Here is a 17,379-nt window from a genome sequence, read left to right on the forward strand (position 1 = left end):
AATGTAGTCCCAATCTTTAAAAAAGGAGACAGACATGAAGCATTAAACTACAGACCAGTGTCACTGACATGTATAGTATGCAAAATCATGGGGAAGATTATCAGAAGAGTGGTGGAACACCTAGAAAGCAACGATCTCATCAACAGCAGCCAACATGGTTTCAGGGACGGGAAATCCTGTGTCACAAACCTACTGGAGTTCTATGACATGGTGACAGCAGTAAGACAAGAGAGAGAGGGGTGGGTGTATTGCATTTTCTTGGACTGCAAGAAGGCGTTTGACACAGTTCCACACAAGAGATTGGTGCAAAAACTGGAGGACCAAGCAGGGATAACAGGGAAGGCACTACAATGGATCAGAGAATACTTGTCAGGAAGACAGCAGCGAGTCATGGTACGTGGCGAGGTGTCAGAGTGGGCACCTGTGACCAGCGGGGTCCCACAGGGGTCAGTCCTAGGACCAGTGCTGTTTCTGGTATTTGTGAACGACATGACGGAAGGAATAGACTCTGAGGTGTCCCTGTTTGCACATGACGTGAAGTTGATGAAAAGAATTCACTCGATCGAAGACCAGGCAGAACTACAAAGGGATCTGGACAGGCTGCAGACCTGGTCCAGCAATTGGCTCCTGGAGTTCAATCCCACCAAGTGCAAAGTCATGAAGATTGGGGAAGGGCAAAGAAGACCGCAGACGGAGTACAGTCTAGGGGGCCAGAGACTACAAACCTCACTCAAGGAAAAAGATCTTGGGGTGAGTATAACACCACTCACATCTCCTGAAGCGCACATCAACCAAATAACTGCTGCAGCATATGGGCGCCTAGCAAACCTCAGAACAGCATTCCGACATCTTAATAAGGAATCATTCAGGACCCTGTACACCGTGTACGTTAGGCCCATATTGGAGTATACGGCACAAGTTTGGAACCCACACCTAGCCAAGCACGTAAAGAAACTAGAGAAAGTGCAAAGGTTTGCAACAAGACTAGTCCCAGAGCTAAGAGGTATGTCCTACGAGGAGAGGTTAAGGGAAATCAACCTGACGACACTGGAGGACAGGAGAGATAGGGGGGACATGATAACGACATACAAAATACTGAGAGGAATTGACAAGGTGGACAAAGACAGGATGTTCCAGAGATTGGACACAGTGACAAGGGGACACAGTTGGAAGCTGAAGACACAGATGAATCTCAGGGATGTTAGGAAGTATTTCTTCAGCCACAGAGTAGTCAGTAAGTGGAATAGTTTGGGAAGCGATGTAGTGGAGGCAGGATCCATACATAGCTTTAAGCAGAGGTATGATAAAGCTCACGGCTCAGGGAGAGTGACCTAGTAGCGATCAGTGAAGAGGCGGGGCCAGGAGCTCGGACTCGACCCCCGCAACCTCAACTAGGTGAGTACAACTAGGTGAGTACACACACACACACACATATGTATATATGTATATATGCAATAAGTAAACAGATAATAATATCAGAATATGCAAAACAATCACTGTGGTTGTTTTGCATATATATATATATATATATATATATATATATATATATATATATATATATATATATATATATATATATATATATATATATATATATATATATATATTTGTTATTGTGACCACGAACGAGTGGTATTGATCAATAATAGCACTGCACTAGCCAACGATTCGAACCCATGCTGCTTTAGCCTGCCTTATGGTGGGCGAACACACATAACGCCCTAATCCACTGGACCATACGACCACAACATCCAGTTCTGCTGGATGCGCTACTTTTAAGGATCGTATGGTCCAGTAGATAAGGGCGTCATGTGTTTTCGCCCACCATGAGGCAGACCAAAGCAGCATGGGTTCGAGTCCTTGGCTAGTGCAGTGTTGTTATTGATATACAATATACATATATATATATATTTTTTTTTTTCAAAAAGTCGGCCGTCTCCCACCGAGGCAGGGTGACCCAAAAGAAAGAAAATCCCCGAAAGAAAATACTTTCTTCATTCAACACTTTCACCACACTCACACATAATCACTGTTTTTGCAGAGGTGCTCAGAACACAACAGTTTAGAAGTATATACGTATAAAAATACACAATATATCTCTCCAAACTGCTAATATCCCAAACCCCTCCTTTAAAGTGAAGGCATTGTACTTCCCATTTCCAGGACTCAAGTCCGGTTACATAAAATAACCGGTTTCCCTGAATCCTTCACTAAATATTACCCTGCTCACACTCCAACAGCTCGTCAGGTCCCAAATACCATTTGTCTCCATTCACTCCTATCTAACACGCTCACGCACGCTTACTGGAAGTCCAAACCCCTCACCCACAAAACCTCCTTTACCCCCTAACTCCAACCTTTTCGAGGACTACCCCTACCCCGCCTTTCTTCCCCTACAGATTTATACGCTCTCCATGTCATTCTACTTTGATCCATTCTCTCTAAATGATCAAACCACCTCAACAACCCCTCTTCAGCCCTCTGACTAATACTTTCATTAACTCCACACCTCCTAATTTCCACACTTCGAATTCTCTGCATAATATTTACACTACACATTGCTCTTATATATATATATATATATATATATATATATATATATATATATATATATATATATATATATATATGTCGTGCCGAATAGGCAGAACTTGCGATCTTGGCTTGAATAGCAACACTCATTTTGCCATATAGGACAAGCGAAAATTTGTGTATGTAATAATTTCGCCAAAATCATTCTGAACCTAACGAAAAAAATATATTTCATTGTGTTTGTTTAGTATTAAATTACTGTTAACAAATCTAAAATATATTTAGTTGGGTTAGGCTAAAATAAATTGCTCTTGTTAAAACAAGGTTAGGTAAGTTTTCTAAGTTTCTTTTGGTGCAAAATTATTTTTTTACATTAACATTAATGAAAAAAATATATCTTTAAATGTATAAGAGAAAATTTTGGAAAGGACTTAATTTTAAATGAGTTCTTGCTAATTGACCAGTTTTACATATTCGATACGACATATATATATATATATATATATATATATATATATATATATATATATATATATATATCGTGCCGAATAGGCAGAACTTGCGATCTTGGCTTAAATAGCAACGTTCATCTTACCATATAGGACAAGTGAAATTTGTGTATGCAATAATTTCGCCAAAATCATTCTGAACCTATCGAAAAAAATATATTCCACTGTGTTTGTTTAGTATTAAATTATTGTAAACAAATTTAAAATAAATTTAGTTGGGTTAGGCTAAAATAAATTGCGCTTGTTATAATAAGGTTAGGTAAGTTTTCTAAGATTCTTTTGGTGCAAAATTAAATTTTTTTACATTATCATTAATGAAAAAAATATATCTTTAAACGTATAAGAGAAAATTTTAGAAAGGACTTAATTTTAAATGAGTTCTTGCTAATTGACCAGTTTTACATATTCGGCACGACATATATATATATATATATATATATATATATATATATATATATATATATATATATGTGTGTGTGTGTGTGTGGGTGTGTGTGTGTGTGTGTGTGTGTGTGTGTGTGTGTGTGTGTGTGTGTGTGTGTGTGTGTGTGTGTAAGACAAGCGACAGGGGGTGGAAATCTTTAGCTCAAGTATTTTCACACTTCTTAGTGCGTCATCGGGAGCTGTGCAATGTTCCAAAGACAACAAAAGGAGAAATAGGGTAAGTTTTCAAACTGTCTGGGAAAGGCAAGTGGGATGCCAACTACATAACTCTTGCCTTACCCAGTCTGAGACTGGTCGGTGACTCCACACTACCACTCTCTGAAAACTTACCCTACTTCTGTTGTTGTCTTTGCAACATTGCACAGCTCCTGATGACGCACTGAGAAGTGTGAAAGTACTTAAGCTAAAGATTTCCATCCCCTCGTGGCTTGTCTTACATTGTTAAGATCGCATGTCTGCTATTGTTTTGCACACACACACACACACACACACACACACACACACACACACATATATATATATATATATATATATATATATATATATATATATATATATATATATATATATATATATATATATATATACATACATAAATGTCATGCTAAATAGGTAAAACTCGCGATTTTCGTTTATATAGCAACGCTCTTCTTGCCGAATAAGGCAAGCGAAAATTTGTGTATGCAATAATATCGCAAAAAAATCATTGGAAACCTAACGAAAAAAATATATTTGTTTGTTTTTTTATTTGCTTATTGCAAACTTAACTGAAATATATTTAGTTGGATTAGGTTGAATTAAATTGCGCTTGTTATAATAAGGTTAAGTAAATTTTCTAAGGTTCTTTTGGTACAAAAGAACCTTTGATATTAAAAGTCTTTAGAAGAGAAGGCATATCAACCAAGTTTTCATCGTAAGGGAGAACCAACATATTTTTAGTTGAATAAGGTCTGTTTTCTCATCAATGTTTTTGGGAACTTTACGTATTTGTAGTCCAGAGTTCATAGATGAAGAAATATCCAAAATTTATGAAGTAACTAATGATCTGAAATACCGAAGAAACGTAATTGATAAATCTTTTAAAATTGCTAGAAATACTTTTTACAATCCAAAAAGGGACAACCAACCTTATTCAACTAAAAATATGTTGGTTCTCCGATATGTTGGTTCTGCGATAAAGTTTATTACGGTCAAACTGGTAAAAGCCTCTAACGAAGATTAAAACAACATAAATATAGCAGAACTGGACAAGATTCCAATGCACTATTTATTCATGTAAGAGATTTTAGCCATCCAATTGATTTTCAAAAAGTTGAGAAAGTTGTATCAAGCAAGTCCATGGTCGACAGGAATATAATTGAATCATGTTTCATAGAAAGCAATTTTGAAAATAATATGAATATTTCATTTAGTTTATATAAATTAGATCCATTTATAATTAATAAAATTTGGGAAGAATTTAATAATACATTGGACAAATAATAAATCTTAATTCTTGGGTACAGTACTAGGGTTGGGCAAATATTTTGTTAAGTACAGTGGTGACCTGTACTTAACCGAGTGGTGACCTGTATTAAGAGTGGTGACTTGTATTTAAGAGTGGTGACCTGTACTTAACTCTGTGAAGACGTGTCTTGTGTGCTCTCTGTGAATCTAAACAAGATGTCCTCTCTTGAGCAACTCTACCAGCAGTGAAAGGAAGAACTGAGGATGGCTAAGCTTGAGATACAGCGACTGAGGAAAACAAGATTAGTAGTAATCCTCCTGTTGAGAATCCTCAAGCCAAGAAAGGAACCTGGACCGTGGCTGGAAAGCATAGGACAAAGTTAAGGATCAAGAGGACAGATGGAAAGGTAAAATCAACGAAGATCCAGGAAACTGTTGTGGAAACATCGAACCCATTCTCCGTGCTACCTGGCGATTGTGAGTCGACTACTTGGAACATCACGACGAACGACGCCAAAGAAGGTAAAAACGTTGTTGTTCTTGAGGATAGCCAGGTTATGCACATGGATAGGGCCTTCTGCTTGAAGGATACGAGTAGGAGGCAGAGGGTGTGTTTTCCTGGGGCTGGGATGAAGGATATTGTTAGCTGTCTGAACGACATCATGAGAGGTAATGAGAGCAATCTTATTATCTGTCTCAGTGCTGGAGGCAACGATGTTGGCAGACGTAGGAGTGAAGACCTGATTAGCAGGTATAGGTCAGCAATAGAGATAATTAGGAGGAAGGGTGGGAACCCTGTCATATGTGGAGTTGGAAATGAATGGTTGTCCAGGGCAATTGGTGTCAATTGGTGGCTGGACAAATACTGTAAGGAAAATGGGGTAACATTCATTGACAACTGGGACCTCTTCTATGGCAGAAACGACATGTATGCTAGGGATGAGGTTCACTTATCTAGGTCTGGGGTGGGAGCACTGGCAACTGCAGTGGAGGGAGCTGTTAGGACTTTAAACTAGGAATAGTTAGTGGTATGGGTTTTGGCGGGAAAACAGTGAAGTCCCAGTGTAGTAATATGAGTACTAGGAGAACTAGTAATAGGCAGAATGAGGTGGATATTGGAAAGCCAGTGGCACTAGGTGACAAGGACAGTAATAGGTTTAGTGGAAAAACAGAAATTAGCAGTAAGGGTAAAGAAAAAGGAGGGTCTTTAAATATACATCATGATAATAGCCGTAGTGCTAGGAATAAGATGGACAAGTTGAGATTAGTTGCTAGTGCAGGTAACAATGTATTTGCCATCACTGAGACATGGTTTAATTCAAAAAGTCGGGACATGCCTGCAGAATGTTTTATTCAGGGTTTTAAATTGTTCCAAGTAGACAGAAGTATCGGGAAGGGGGGTGGGGTGGCATTGTATGTCCGAGATCGCTTGAACTGTTGCATAAAAACAGGTATTAAATCTGAAGTAACACAGAGTCTGGATAGAATTTTCAGAGGGGCATGAAAATTTTATTTTAGGTGTGATATACCGTCCCCCAAACTTAGATAGGGACCAAGGGAGACTACTATGAGAGGAAATTGTTAAGGCCACAAGGCACAATAACGTAGTAATTCTAGGAGACTAACTTTAGTCATATTGATTGGAATTTCTTGACTGGGAATTTAGAATCAAAGGACTTCATAGAAGTAGTTCAGGATTGTTTTTTGAATCAGTTTGTGACAGAGCCTACAAGGGGAAATAACCTGCTTGACTTGGTTTTGGCAAGCAAGGAAACCCTTGTTAATAATTTAGAAATTACAGAGGAGCTCGGCACAAGGGATCACAAATCAATTTACCTTTAGCATTGAATGGAAGTATGATAGTAGGGATAATTCAGTAATGGTCCCAGATTTTCGCTTAGCAGATTACAATGAGTTTTGAGAACACTTATCTGTGGACTGGGGTAACGAAGAGAGCTGTCAGTATGACAGCTTTCTTAACTCAATACATACTGCCCAAAGGACACTTATCCCATATAAGGAAATTAGATCGAATAGAAATGACCCAAAATGGATGAATAATAGGCTCAAATATCTTTTAGGACAGAAAAAAAGGAATTTATAGGCGCATCAAAAGAGGTGAGGGTCATCTTACGAATCCATATATTGACATTAAGAAGGACCTTAAAAAAGGGATAAGAAAAGCTAAATGAGACTATGAAATTAAAGTTGCTAGTGATTCGATAACTAACCCAAAAAGTTTTTTCCAGGTTTATAGAACAAAAGTTAGAGATAAAATAGGTTAACTTAAAAATAACTATGGGCACCTTACTGACAAGGAGAATGAAATGTGCTTTATTCTTAATAATTATTTTCTCTCGGTTTTCACTCAGGAAGACACTAACTATATCCCAGTAATTAATTTTTATAATGGGCTTGAAGACGATAAATTATGCAACATGACAGTCACTAGCGAAATGATTATCAAACAGATAGACCGGTTAAAGCAAAATAAATCCCCGGGCCCTGATAAACTTTTTTCCAGGGTTCTTAAAGAGTGTAAAATGGAACTTTGTGAACCATTAACTAATATTTTTAATTTATCTCTTCAAACAGGTGTAGTGTCTGATATGTGGAAGATGGCTAATGTAATTCCTATTTTTAAAACAGGGGACAAGTCGTTACCGTCAAATTACCGCCCAATAAGCCTAACCTCAATTGTAGGCAAATTACTAGAGTCAATTATAGCTGAGATTATAAGAAGCCATCTCGATAAGCATAGCTTGATTAATGATACTCAGCATGGATTCACGAGAGGCCGTTCCTGCCTAACTAATTTATTAACCTTCAGTAAAGCTTTTGAGGCCGTTGATCATGATAAAGAATTCGATATTGTTTATTTAGATTTTAGTAAGGCTTTTGATAGAGTACCGCACCAGAGACTGTTAAAGAAAGTGGCAGCTCATGGCATTTGGGGAAAAGTGCTGTCATGGATCGAGTCATGGCTCACTAATAGGAAGCAGAGAGTATGCTTAAATGAAGCTAAATCCGAGTGGGGATCTGTAACAAGGGGCGTTCCACAGGAATCAGTCTTGGGCCCGTTGTTTATAATATATATCAATGACCTTGATGAGGGAATTACTAGTGATATGAGCAAATTCGCCGATGACACAGAGATAAGTAGGATAATTGATTCAAACGTAGATGTCACGGAACTTCAGGAGGATTTTGACAAACTCAATTCCTGGTCAGAAAAGTGGCAGATACAGTTCACTGTAGATAAATGCAAGGTTCTGAAGCTCGGGAGTGTCCATAACCCTAGTACTTATCAGTTAAATAACGTAGAACTTAGCCATACAGGTTGCGAAAAGGACTTGGGGGTTATGGTGAGCAGCAACCTTAAACCAAGACAGCAGTGCCTAAGCGTATGTAACAAAGCAAACAGATTCCTGGGATTTATATCTAGAAGTGTAAGCAACAGAAGTCCAGCGGTTATTTTACAGCTTTATACATCATTAGTAAGGCCTCACCTAGATTATGCAGTTCAGTTCTCGTCTCCATATTACAGAATGGATATAAATTCGCTAGAAAACATCCAGTGTAGAAATCTTCCGTACGAAGAACAATTGAAGACTCTTAAACTACATTCACTTGTAAGACGAAGACTGAGGGGAGACATGATCGAAATGTGTAAGTGGAAGATGTGGTATTAACAAAGGGGATATAAAAGGTTTTGAGGATATTCCTTCAAGAAAGAACCCGCAATAATAAATTCAAATTAGATAAGTTTAGATTTCGAAAGGATATGGGAAAGTATTGGTTTGATGATGATGGCTTGATGTGAACAGTCTGTCTAGTAGGGTTATTGAAGCTAAAACGTTGGGTAGTTTCAAATTTAGGTTGAATAAATACATGAGTGAGAAGGGTTGGATTTGAGTGGGAATTGCTCGTGAGTTAATAGAATTATCAAAGTTTATTGCTTGGGTAGAATTGAAAATTGGGTTGGGCAAATATTTTGTTAGTGGGATGAATGTGAAAGACCTGCCTAGTATGGGCCAACAGGCCTGCTGCAGTGTTCCTCGTTTCTTATGTTGAGATATAAAGTACGTTTTATAAAGTTCTGGTTGATTGCAGTTTGCTTTTACCAATTTACCTGTTTCATTTTAGTTATGTTTCTTGAAAATATTTGGTTTTAAATTTAGGAGGCCTAATCTGAGACTGGGCCGCTAAGAAGATAATCCCCATTAACAATATATACTCACTGAAATCTTTGTAGTTTTAAAGAGGAAATTTGTAGCAGCAGTGCTGAGGACCTGGTTCAGAGCAGCAGTGTTGTCCCACCTACACCAGTGTCAGGAATAAGAGAGACAATCTCACCCTGATCACCAAAGCTCAACCTTGTGTCCCAGGGTGTTCCATGGCGCTGGCTTTGATACCTTCATATTGATAAAAAAAAACATTTTGTGAAACTAGTAACTCATTCTCTTTTTTAAATGTATTTTTCTTCTATTTCCATAGGTCTTAATTCTTATAAGCGTACACCTTTCTTGCACATAATAAAGTGTGCAAGAGTGCACAGGGAAGTGAGAGAACACGAACATAAGTAGAATAAACCATCCACTTTTATAAAGCAGATACTCATATGTGTACAGGTGTGGAAACAGACACGTACAAATTATTCATCTGTATTCATTTGCTGTAGCTCCTGAGTTATATTATTTTATGTAGCTTTGTGGTTTACACTCGCACAATGACCAGTGTGTAGTGCAAAATTATATCAGAGGTGGGAAGCAGCGGAAACTTAATTTTCTGTAAGAGTAGTTACTGATAAAGACGACGGATTTATTGACACGTCAGCGCCTAGAAGCTTCGGTGATTTAGATTCCTAACACACGCAAGTCTCATGAAGCTTGAGCTTCTCCGCTATTCTAGCCAAAATGATTCTGCCCAACTAAGATCCAACTGACTCGTGCTTGGCAGAGTCGTCTTATTTCATGCTCCGCCCACTTCTCTCTGACAGGTGATCTTAACCTGTGTTGAAAATGGTTTTGAAAACTGACAAATTGAAGAATGAGACACTTGTGCAACATATGGGAATCTTTATTTAGGAAACGTTCCACCAAGTGTGACCATGGTGTAATAGCACACAAAATGGGGGATAAAGGAATAACGGGAAAAGTTGGTAGATGGATCTGCAACTTCCTGACAAATAGAACAAAAAATAATTGTAAACAGTAATGTCTGAGGCAGCCATGGTAAAAAGCTCTGTTCCACAAGGAACAGTACTCACTCCCATTCTATTTCTCATCCTCATTTCTGACAGACAGATAGATGTTAGCCATAGCTCCGTGTCTTCCTTTGCGGATGGCACCCGCATCACCATGGCAGTGACCTCCATCGAAGACACTGCTAGACACGAAGCGGACATCAACCAAATCTTCAAATGGGCCACTCAAAACAATATGAAGTTCAACGAGGAGAAATTTCAACTACTCAGATATGGAAAACTTGAAATAAAAAATGTGTCAGGGTATACCACAAATTCTAACCATACAATAGAGCGGAAAAGTAATGTGAAGGACCTGGGAGTGATAAAGTCAGGGAATCTCGCCTTCTAAGACCACAACAATGTATCTACCTCATCCGCTAGAAAAATGATAGGATGAATAATGAGAACCTTCAAAACTAGGGACTCCAAGCCATGATGATTCTCTTCAAATCGCTTGTGCTCTCTAGGCTGGAATACTGCTGTACACTAACGGCCCCTTTCAAGGCTGGAGACATTGCAGACCTATAGATTGTACAAAGAACTTTCACGGCACACAAGTGCGATAACGCATCTAAACTACTGGGAACGGTTGAACCTTGATCTGTATTCCCTCGAACGCAGGCGAGAGAGAGATATATGATAATATACACTTGGAAGGTCCTGGAGGGATTGGTACCAAACTTGCACACGAAAAACACTTCATATGAAAGCAAAAGACTCGGCAGGAGATGCAACATTCGCCCGATGAAAAGCAGGGGCGCCACGAGTACACTGAGACAACACAATAAGTGTCCGGGGCCCAAAATGTTCAATTGCCTCCCAGTATACACAAGGGGGATTACCAATAGACCCCTGACTGTCTTCAAGAATGCTCTGGACAGGCGACTAAAGTCAGTAACTGATCACCTAGGCTGTGGTTCGTACGTCAGCTTGCGTGCGGCCTGCAGTAACAGTCTGGTTGATCAGACCCTGATCCACAATGAAGCCTGGTCTCAGACTGGGCCGAAGGGGCGTTAACCCACGAAACCCTCTCCAGGTAAACTCCAGGTAAACCAGCCAATGGCTTCTTCAGTCCAATACAGAAGACAACAGTGGAAGATGAGGAGTCTTAAGGTAATTAATCCCTCAGTCTGGAGTCCATCACGATTGGACAGAACACAGACTCCAGGATGAGGGACTGATTACCTCAAACTCCCCATCTTCCACTGAAGAAGCCACAGGCTGGAGAAACGTTTCCTCAATAAAGACTCCCAAATGTTGCACAACTGTCTCCTTCTTCAACTTGTCAGTATGTAGGCGGTGCTCTGCCTCGTTGACTATCATGTATACCAATTTTTTTTTTTAATATTGTAGCTTGCAGTTGTTACGTTAACGCCCATGTGTATAGGCCTGTTCCGGCCCCTTTCTGTAACAAGATGTCGAATCAGGCTTTGTCCTCAGACAAATGTCATTTTAATATGGGGATTACCATTAGGAGACTGATCCGACTAAATAAAATGTGATCTTTATTGTAAAAGAACCCATATAAAACTTAGTATATGATACAAAGTTCTCTCTCTTACAGTGTTATACATAAAGTACACGTTGTCTGGGACTAAGTAATCTTCTACAGCGAGGAAATGTATTAAAGGCTGAGCGCCTGAATCTGCTCAGAAGAGTGTATGAATCTACTCAGTGTTGTGAACGTACTCTGAGAGAGTGTGGGAACCTACTCAGAGCGAGTGCTGAGAACCTACTCTGAGTGTTGTGAAGCTACTCAGTGTGGGAACCTACTGACTATACTAATGCGTGGTAAGCTGATGTTAGGTTGGTTACGTGACTGGGAGACGCCAGTACCTGAACTAGTAACCGGCACAAACTAGTGGTTTCCATGAAAGACATTATATAACGCCTAACAAAACAATATAATATAGTACAATGTTATTAATACACATTTAATAAAGTATAGAGCAATATCCTACTGGAATATTTCTCAAATACAAATCGGATAAGGTGACACTCGTAACACCTCCCCCCTCACGACCGCAGGTCGCACCACAAACTTGAAATATAAGAAAGTAACGTCCACGGAACGTGTGAAGGAATGGTCAAAGATGCAATGATAACTGCGTAATCTACAACTTTCAGCATCGTAGCCCAACACTCCTTCGCAAGGTCCGTTGAAACAGTCCAATACTTCCAGACATATACTGTTAAAAATAAAAGATTAAGAGCTACATACATTTATAGATAGGATCCTCAAAGCCCAGAATTTAATGTAATAATACTTGATAAAAATTTAGTTTCAAACAAAATACAAATATTAACCATCTATGCATGACCTTATTTGATTCACTACCAAGCAATTTGCATAACAATTGCAAGTTAATTATCTACTAAGAAACCAAATTTATGCAAAATATCGGTCACAGACGAAAAAACAACGGATTACAATTCTCCGATTCTGTATGTCAAATTAAAATATGGTACTTCAGTTAGGCAGAAAATCTTTAGCTAATGAAGTATATTGCCTTTCAAAAAAAATCAGTTTTTAGCAGTGTACTCTGGCAAATGAACAAAAGAAAAAAAAGAAATAGAAAATTAGATTACTAATTGCTATTCTATTCCTCAATAAAACATTGTCAAAACTGAAACAGACACTCATCTTTCGTAACATGAATATGCCTTCAGAAACCTAAATACTTGGACAACTTTAAATACATATGTAGTGTAAGTAAAAGCTTTAACATTAGTTTCCCTACAGCGGAGTGTATGAGGTGGCAGTAGCAAAGCCACACTGGCTACTCAATGTATTTTCATGACTATAGGTAATCACTTAAGTTTCCATAACATTTCGAATAGGACAAATCTATGTCACGTGAAAAATTAATTTTATAAATAACTTTCCATTTTCACTTGTTAGATTTAAATCTAATCTTCAAATAGTTCTTTAAAGAAATATTTTTAGTACAAAATTTATACTGGTACAAATAGTACAGCCATTTAGCCGTCAAAACACATCTCCATCTTTTCACCACATATGGAGCGAGTTCTGTACTTATTAAACTGTATTAGACAAATACGACCTTGTCAATTGCCAGAATTAAACAAAATAAAGACTGCATAAAAAAGCAGCTTAAAGCATGAAATACCTTAAATGGTAAAAATATTCATACCAAGCTGAAGTAAACATTCGTGCTATCTACCACAATGTAGATACCAGCTCAATGTAGCGGGAACGGCAGAAGACCTGAGTGTTACCCGTCTCAGCGTCGCCAATTGCCGAGTCCCTTACCGACCTCTTAGACATATGTTGCCTAGTCGACAAAACAGTCGCACTTTCCTCTGGAACACTAAGGCGAGTGGGTCCGGCAGCAGGAACTTTCGACAGCTTCAAAACTGGAAGAGATGTCAAGACAAGCGGCAGCAAGTCTGAAGAATATGCAGAAATTGTTGCTGATGAGAGCAACTTCTTTACTCTGGAGACCAAAGATGACGAGCGGAAGCGCTGAAGTGTACATAGGAGAAATCATCGGAGAGGGTCGGTTTAGTGATGTTGGAAGTTTATGCAGACTCCTGCTCAGGGACTAACTTGTGATACAGAGGCTAGTGTGTCAGGAGAGTATGCTGACTACTGCTCAGGGACTAGCTTACATGACAGAGGTTAGTATATCAGAAGTGTATGTTGGCTCCTGCTCAGGGATAGCTTATGGTACAGAGACTAGTGTGTAAGAAGGCGTGCATGAAATATTAATGCTGGGAGTGAAACCTTCCCCAGGCATCAAGAACGACGACGTCTTGAAGAGAATACGAAGAGCTTCCTGAAGTGTTCGTCGCGTCTCTACTCTCACATCCCTCTGATGGACGTGTGTACCTTCAAAACGACCTCTTCCAGGCCATGAAGGAAATTCTAAGCGAAATGCTCAGACGGAAAGATGCATCAGCACGAGACAATGTGGCGAGAAATTATTATTATTATAATAAAGAAGCGCTAAGCCACAAGGGCTATACAGCATGTGGCGAGAAAATAGTTGAATTTAAGGTTATCTTGGGGTTCAGACTAACCGTTCCTCTATGCCTCTTCTCAGCTGAGCCACAATACAAGTTGCTGGAGCAACGGCTCAGACAGTAACAGAGACCGGAAGACAAACGCTGGCTTATATGAGGAAAACAATACGAGAAAGCACATGTTGCTTGCCACGAGTACCTCTGACAAGTCCGACTCAGACAGTGACTTCCCCGTCGTAGACATCCTATCAAGAGCACTGTTAATGTCTCAAGTGACAGTAATTTGACCACTCCTTTATTACTCCTGTGGGTATTCTTTGAAGAATTATCTGTCGCGTCACCTGTGACTGAGGGCGTCGGCAGTGACTAACATCTCACCCGTGTGTGTGTGTGTGTGTGTGTGTGTGTGTGTGTGTATAGAGTCACCCAAGGTTGTATCGTGATCCGTGACTGTAGTGTGTCACCCGTGACTAGCGTCGGCATTGACTAACGTCTCACCTCCGATCATTACTCATCACGTAGGGCCAGTGGTGATGATCTCACAGCACACTGTTTCCATAAAAGCTTGAAGAAATACAAGTCTTTTTTCTCATCTTAGTCTTCACGGCGGCAAGTCGACAATAAGACTAATAGCACAAAAATTTGTAGATGAATGTCTAATTTATCAGCACAAAAATTATTTCTATATACAGAAATCGCACACAGACACCAGCAGTATCAGCTAGAACAGGAGCTGAACCAGCAATGACATCAAGGCTGCAGAACAGATTAATAAAGTCCACATTAACCTGCAGCGAACATCAAGGAACCAGAGTAGGTTCTGATCCAAAATGTCGTCACTTAACTTGTATCCCTTCAGTATACCAACTACGACGATACGCTTCGTCCCAGGAGAGCAGTGACTCACAGAAAATGACTGAAATTCTTGATCATACTAGAGGCGTGAACAGCAGCACCAACCATGCTAGTTCCCGTTGTGTGTATGCTCTTGGCAACTCCGACACATGAGAAGGAGACAATCAAGCCAATCTTCATAGCTCCAAATTTATAGGGAGACGCCAAGAATCTGCCAAAATCAATCTTTTCACTCGACTCAATAATGGTGTCGCCAATACCATAGCAATGGGGAAAGAGACAGTTCCTTATATCCCGTGATTGCTTGTCTTCTAGGTGAGTGGTAAGTGAGCCAAACATCAATAGCTATCATTGCTTGGAGTTAATATTAACACTCAAGTTACCAACTTTCCGCTCTAGAGATTTCTTTTTAGAGAAAGTAAAGTATTAATTTGGGACCTTAACTCCCTTATCTGATGCTTTAGAGCTTCAGCAGGAAATTATACTTGTGCCTCCGAAGGTCCTGACATTATGAAAGTATATGTTTAGTCCACAAGAGAGGAAACTACTCCGGGTTTTCGACTAGACATAGGCCCATATGTACAGGCCTGTTCCGGCCCCTTTCTGTAACAAGATGTCGAATCAGGCTTTGTCCTTAGACAAATGTCATTTTAATATGGGGATTACCATTAGGAGACTGATCCGACTAAATAAAATGTGATCTTTATTGTAAAAGAACCCATATAAAACTTAGTATATGATACAAAGTTCTCTCTTACAGTGTTATACATAAAGTACACGTTGTCTGGGACTAAGTAATCTTCTACAGCGAGGAATTGTATTAAAGACTGAGCGCCTGAATCTGCTCAGAAGAGTGTATGAATCTACTCAGAGTGTTGTATGAGGGAGAGAGTGTGGGAACCTACTCTGAGTGAGTGTCGTGAAACTACTCAGTGTGGGAACCTACTAACTATACTAATGCCTGGTAAGCTGACGTCAGGTTGGTCACGTGACTGTGGGAGACGCCAGTACCTGAACTAGTAACCGGCACAAACTAGTGGTTTCCATGAAACTCACATTCTTAATATAATGCCTAACAAAACAATATACAATATTATTATTTTTTTTTATATTTTATTTAAAACATTACAGAACAGTAAATAAATAAAATAATAAGGGACCTATCCGGCAACAGATGTAATAACCTTCCATTGCCTAATAATTCACCACACACACAACCCTGTCTGAGCACCCGCCTCCACCCCTCCCCTTTATCCCCCACTGATTCTAAATCAAAAGGTTTTCCACAGTAACATGCGAAAATCCTATAGATATGAAGACGTATATACACTACATTACAGTCGTCATGCTCGTCCATGAATGGATATTTGTTTGTTAATGTTATGTTTACTTACTGGTGCAATACATGATGTGTATTTCTTATAATCACATAAATTCATTCGTCTCTCGACCACTGGGAAGAGAGGACGCTTCTTGAGTCTCCCTACACGCCACCTGGTGGTGACTGCTTGACTTAGGCACCAACATGGCGGATCGTATCAACAGGAGAGTGAATACTGTCTGTATTGAATTAGTTCGAGGAACGTTAAGCAGTACGACAATGCATGTACTGTTATCGGCCATAATTAGGGACGTCTACGGGATACCGAACGATGAATTGTACGATGTGGCCCTTAATGGAATGTCAAGGGTTTTTGTGAAGTTTACAAGAGCCGGCTTTTACTCCAGGATTGTGGATGAATTTCAGGAAAGGAGGATGAGTGTGAATTCAGCAGTAGAGGTGTGTCTACATGATGTTTCGAAATATTACACATGGGTAAAGGTGCGTAATGTACCCTTTGAGGCAATGTCGTATGGCATTCAGGAAGCCTCCAGCACTTATGGAACTGTTCATATGGCTAGTATGGAGGTGTGGAGGGACGGGCCGTTTGAAGGGCTGCCCGAGGGGTCCTGCACCCTGAAGATGTCTTTGAGGCAGCCAATACCCTCGTATGTAACGCTGACAAACTATAGGACCCAGGTATTTGTCCACTATGCGGGGCAGAGGAAAACTTGCCGATTATGTGATTCTTACGAGCACATGGCGGCGCAGTGTCCTCGCAGGCAAGCCCCTAGGATGGCGTTATCGTGGATGGTGGATCAGCAACCGTGCAATGTGGATGTGGAATTCGGGGTAGCGGATGGACAGAAGACGAATCTCTGGAGTGAGGAGGTGGACAAGGTGGAAGAGGTGATGGGGACGTGTGTTACCCTCCCAGAGGTGACAGGGGAGAGCCCCCCATCGCCTGAGGGAAGGGTGGACGTGGAAGAGTCTACCCAGGAGAGGATGTTGGAAGCAGTGCTGCAGGAGTTCTTGGA

At 39.9% G+C, this 17,379-nt stretch overlaps 1 protein-coding gene across 3 annotated transcripts in view; it reads right to left on the reverse strand.

The window, feature by feature from the left end:
* The window catches only part of LOC128701834 (GDP-L-fucose synthase-like), a 143,558-nt gene extending 134,244 nt beyond the window's left edge, over nt 1–9,314 (reverse strand). Inside the window, exon 1 of one of the 3 annotated variants that reach the window (XM_070099860.1) lies at nt 9,173–9,314. The gene's annotated coding sequence lies outside the window, so the exon portion shown is untranslated. The remainder of the gene's footprint in view (nt 1–9,172) is intronic. The other 2 variants (XM_070099859.1, XM_070099861.1) reach the window with 2 other exon arrangements.
* Nucleotides 9,315–17,379: the final 8,065 nt, after the last annotated feature.

The sequence above is a fragment of the Cherax quadricarinatus genome, chromosome 69 (genome assembly GCF_038502225.1).
Source record: "Cherax quadricarinatus isolate ZL_2023a chromosome 69, ASM3850222v1, whole genome shotgun sequence".
In the NCBI taxonomy this organism is placed as follows: domain Eukaryota; kingdom Metazoa; phylum Arthropoda; class Malacostraca; order Decapoda; family Parastacidae; genus Cherax; species Cherax quadricarinatus.